This window comes from Mus caroli, unplaced genomic scaffold, assembly GCF_900094665.2.
Source record: "Mus caroli unplaced genomic scaffold, CAROLI_EIJ_v1.1 scaffold_6281_1, whole genome shotgun sequence".
Lineage (NCBI taxonomy): Eukaryota > Metazoa > Chordata > Mammalia > Rodentia > Muridae > Mus > Mus caroli.
Window position 1 is genome coordinate 76,120 of NW_018391470.1, and position 5,300 is coordinate 81,419.

Consider the following 5,300-nt stretch of genomic DNA (forward strand, 5'->3'; position numbering starts at 1 on the left):
AGAGAGAGAGAGAGAGAGAGAGAGAGAGAGAGAGAGAGAGAGAGAGAAAGGGAAGGAGAGAGGGAGAGAGAGAGAGAGTTGCCAATTTGATTCCCAATAACATCTTCTTCCTACCCACAGAATTTAGTTTAATGTTTTCACTTCTTCTTTGCTTACATTTGGTTCTGAAACCAGGGAAAGAACACAGGGAACTTTTCTCAGGGTCTTATCCCCCCCCCCACCTTATGTTTCACTTTGAGACTTCTGGGTATTTCTTCTGGATTCTGCTGGCTCCAGTTACCCACCACATTCAACATCAAATTTTAGAGTTGGTTGCGCCAGCTTTTCCCTTCCACTGTGCAGGCTAGATTCACGTCAACTTGAAACAAAGTGTGCTCATCTGACACGAAGGTATCTCAGTTGACATTTGAACCTGTCTCTCAGTCTGCAATTTTTTAGTGATTTAAAGAGTGTGCCCAGCCCATTGCACATGGTGGATTCTCTGGACTCATGAGACTGGGCCCTGTAAGGAAGGAGGCAGAGGAAGCCATGTGAAGCAAGGCAGTAAGCAGCAGCTCTGCATGGTCCTGCATGGGCTCCTGCCTCCAGGATTCTGCCTTGTTTGGACTCCTCCTTGATTTCCTTCAGTGATGAACGTTGTTGTGGAAGCATAAGCATCAGCAACCCTTTCCTTCCCAACTTGCTTATTGGTCATGGTGTTTCATCACAGTGATAGAAAAGTGAATTAATGTCTCCTCATACCCTGTCCATATGTCTGTCCACTCCTACGATTTAATTTAGTAGCTACATCCTCTTTGTCTGTCTCCCTCATTGGTTCACTACGGCCAACTTTCTCTCTGTCTGGACCCCTGGAGCCTACTGAAGAAAAGTCTGTTGGATTCCTCAACTTTGATATACAGGACATATCCCATCCCTGGACACTAACCAAGTCTTTAACTTTCCCTCTGAATCACCCCAAGAAAGTCTACACTGCAGCATGGGGGGTCTGTTTTATTAAAGCCTGAACTTGTCTTTGGCTCCACTCCCTGAGTCTGTACTCTTTTAGAAGGATCCATGTGATTCCTCCACTCTCACTGAGACAGGTATGACCAAGCCAGCTCAGTCAGTCAACAGGTTCTCCAGGGCAGCTGCCAGAATTAAGAAGCAAAAAGAAAATTAGACAACATAGTAGCATGACCCCAGCCACTTCTGAGGCTGAAGTGGGTTTATTTTTTCCCAATCTGCTCTTATACTATTTTAATTATATCCAAGCAATAAGGTCAAGCTGTACCATAAACACAGTCAAGGAATAAGCAAAGCAATACACAAAATCTGTCTGGTAATCACTGTTTCTAAGGACTTATCAGGATGACCAAGATATCTGAGCCTACTTCCCTATCCTAGCCCAAACTTATATTCTTGCCTGTAGCCTACTTCTTTGTTCTACCTAAAAATTAGATTCTTGCCTGAGCTTACTTCCCTGTTCTTAGCTTAAAATTAGATTCTTGCCTGAGCTTACTTCCTTTTCCCGGTCTAATGTTATATTCCTGCCAGAAACCCATTTCTTTTTTTTTTGGGACAATGTCAGATTCTTGCCAAGGGGCCCCAAAAGCTCTCCACATATTCTGTTACTCTATTATGTGCAAGAGGAATCCGACACTCTCTATTGCATGATCTGCTTCTTGTCAACCTTCTGAACCATCTGTCCCCTTATTTCCATTGCTCTAATGTATCAAGTATATCCTCCCTCAAGACCTTGGCTCTTGCTGTCAGCTCCTTAGATCCCAGGTTCTCTGTCCTTTTTTACAGCTCAGTTGCTCCTTCCCTTGAATTCTCAGCTCATGTGGAGCTGCCTCACTTCTTCTCCTGCTGTCTCCCTGGTTGTTTTCCTACATGCTTCTGGAATGTTTTGTTTTATTGGTCAAACTTTCCCAGGGAGATAATAAGTCTACAGGGAGGTACTCTCCTGCCTCATGCACATCTTGTGTCTCATGATTGGCACTGAGTGGTTGCAGATGTCCCAGCTGGTTCATCCACCAACCTTTAGGTATCTTATTCTAGGAATCCATGCCCTTGCCTCAGATGACAGTCACTTCCCTGACCCATCTCGATCTCCCACTATCATAAAGTAATGCCCCTGTAGTAGTGTTTTATCTCTGGACTATTTATTGCCAGAATTTGCTGTCATGCCAACATGTTCTCTGATATTCTTCCATGTGACCTTGGGCAGTCTATCACTTTCTGGAAATCAGTTTCTATCAGTGTAGGAGGAGCAGAGAGATACTCGGGTCCTAAAAGCTGAGGTTGCTGAGAGCCTCATGTTATCCCAGTCTCCTCCATCAAAAGGATTGGTCTGTTCCCATTTGTGTGTGATCATCTGCCTCAGGGGATGTCCTTACTTGATGATAAGATATAGGCTTCATGCTCACTACATTAACATTCATAAGCTCCTCATACACACGTTTATGAATTCATTCACACATTCATGCATTCATTCATTCATTCATTCATTCATTCACTGCTGCTCTGCATCTAGCTCTGACCTGTATGCAGAGGATATGAAATGGGCCACAGTTGCTGGCCTTGAGTCTTAGGTTTCAGAGGTGGGGACAGACACATGGAAATTGTGATGGTGTGGTACCTGCTCCATTGTCAGGCTGATGACAGACAATCTGAAGTCTAGATTTCTATCTAGTCCTTAGTTCTCTTGTTTCACTGTGACTTATTGTTAAGGGTTCTGGTTGTGGACAATGCATACTTCATGGTCCCCAAATCTCTAAACCTGTGATGAACCTACATTGTGCACTTAAGACTAGTGTAAAGCTGCCCAGCTCCCTAAAGTGCCCCTCCTTAAACAGAACACCAACAGTCAGGGCAGAAGGCATGGTAGCCTGCATCTTCCTGACAGCATCTTAACAGACAGCTGCCTGTATCTATTCTAATATTGGAGTTGGCAGAGGGATGATCAGAGCTCTGAGAGGTTAATGCAAATGCAGTTAACTTGAGAGAAGAGACCAGAGGCATGCAGGAGCTCCAGCAGGAAGGCTGCCCTGAGGAGAATCCTCTCTGCTGAGAAGTGTAAAGGAAATGAAAGAGAGGTGCTTCAGCAAGTGTGGGCTCATACTGGAGGTTCTCAGCAGTGGGGAAGCCTGCATAACTGTTCCCTCCTTCTATTCCCTTTGGTCTGCTGCTGGAGAGCATGTGTAGTTTTGGTATGGTGTATGTGCGCGTGTGTGTGCATGTGCATGTGTGTGTATGTGTATAGGAATGTGAACTGTGTTGGACTGTGTCCTATTCAGCTAGCTGGCCATCTGTGGATGCACATTCCTTTGTAGTGAGTGTTTTCATTGAACCTTCCAAGGAGCTAAAAAGACTCAACAGGCCAGCATGGCCCTGACACTGAGGTTTGTCCACAGGGAGGCAATGGGAAGCTCCAATTCTGCTTGTACTAAAGTTGAGTGTGGGGTGTACATGGCTGATAGTCCCCAGCACAAATATGCAGAAGACAGTAGCCCTGACCTATTTTTTCAGAGGAGAGCTGGGTAGCAGGGCTCTTTGGAACAGGGTTAGTGTTCAGTGTGAGGGTCAAAACAACCTCTCATCTGCTGTTTAATATACTCTCAAGCCTCAGTTTTCCCTCCTGCCTCCTCTCTGCTCCAGGATTACATGAAGGTCACATTTAGTGACACACACATCCTGAGTAAGTAGAAAATGCAGAAAGTCATCTGCTTTTGGTTTCCCTTTCTGAGGGGAACAATGGCTTCCCTTTGGTTCTGGCCTGAAAGTGTCAGAGCAGTTGACTGGAAGGGAGGGATGTCCTAACATGGCTTTCTGTCACCAATGTTATTTCCTTGTTCCTAGCCAATGTATCTGTTGAGGAGGATGTCTTGGTTCTGCTGATAAACAGTTCCTAATTTTGAAGAAGTTCTTATTATGAGAAAATGAAACCAAAAGTGATAATATTGTGTGTTAAGTTTAACTAAGCAAAGATGTTATTGTTTGAGTAAAAATTGCAAAGTCGTACCCCATGCATATAAGCTGAAGAAATCAGTAAAGCTTTGTACCTTGCCAGGAGATCAGTAGTCTGTCTGTCCCTTTTTTTTTTGTTTTGTTTTTTGTTTTTTGTTTTTTGAGACAGGGTTTCTCTGTATAGCCCTGGATGTCCTGGAACTCACTTTGTAGACCAGTCTGGCCTCAAACTCAGAAATCAGCCTGCCTCTGCCTCCTCAGTGCTGGGATTAAAGGTGTGCACCACCATGCCCGGCCCATCTGCTTCTTTAAGGCGTTCAAGAAGCTGTTCTTCGTCATTTGGTGCAGAAACCCAGAAATCTTCTGAGCCAAAGGAATGTTGCTTGCCTCCAAAAGCCATGGCTAAGTAAGAGAATCAGAGGTAAGGAATAGAGTAAAAATACGGTCGTAAGTAAAGTGAAACTAAAAGATGGGAAATTCCGCTAGCACTGAAAGAGTTCTTTTTGAAGGAATGCTTAAATCGTTGTTAAAAGCTAGAAGGAATTCTATACATGCCAAACAGATTCATTGCTTTCTTGCTTTTATGGAGGAAGTGTGCCCCTGGTTTCCTAGGGATGATACTATTAATGTGGAAACATGGAATAAAGTTGGTGAGTGAATTAGAAGCTTTTATGCTGCTCATGGTCCTGAAAAGGTGCCCATTGAAGCTTTTACTTTGTGGTCCTTAGTAAAGGAATGCCTGAGAGGAGATACAGGAGATGAGAAATGGGCACGGGGGACTCGGTCAACAGTAAAACAGTGACTGCAGCTCCAGTAAAACTTCTCAACCCTCCTAAATATGAAATGCCTATTCTAAATGAAAACAGGAGAAAAAAGAAAGGTCAGGATACAGGCACAGGAGATCTCTCTCCTACAGATTGAGATGATTTAGAGGAGCAAGCTTTTGAATATGATCAGCAAAAGCATAGATGCCTTTATCCATTGTCAACAGAAGCAAAGGGTGTTCAAACTACTACTGAAAATAAAGAAGTACTGACAAACATTGCTGCCAGTCCACCCATAGTCTTACCTGCTTTCAGGGATGGCACGTGGCCACCACCTCCTGGCCCAGAGGATATGATTATGAAACAATCTCCCATGCAATTAACATTAAAGAATGCTCAGCAAGAGGGGGAGGATCTTGAAGGATTCCAGGCCTTCCCAGTCATACAAAAGGCAGAATGTGACAGACAAGGAGAAAGAAGGAGAAAAGCAGAGCAGATTTTTCTTTTTTTTTTTTGGTTTTTCGAGACAGGGTTTCTCTGTGTAGCCTTGGCTGTCCTGGAACTCACTTTGTAGACCAGGCTGGCCTC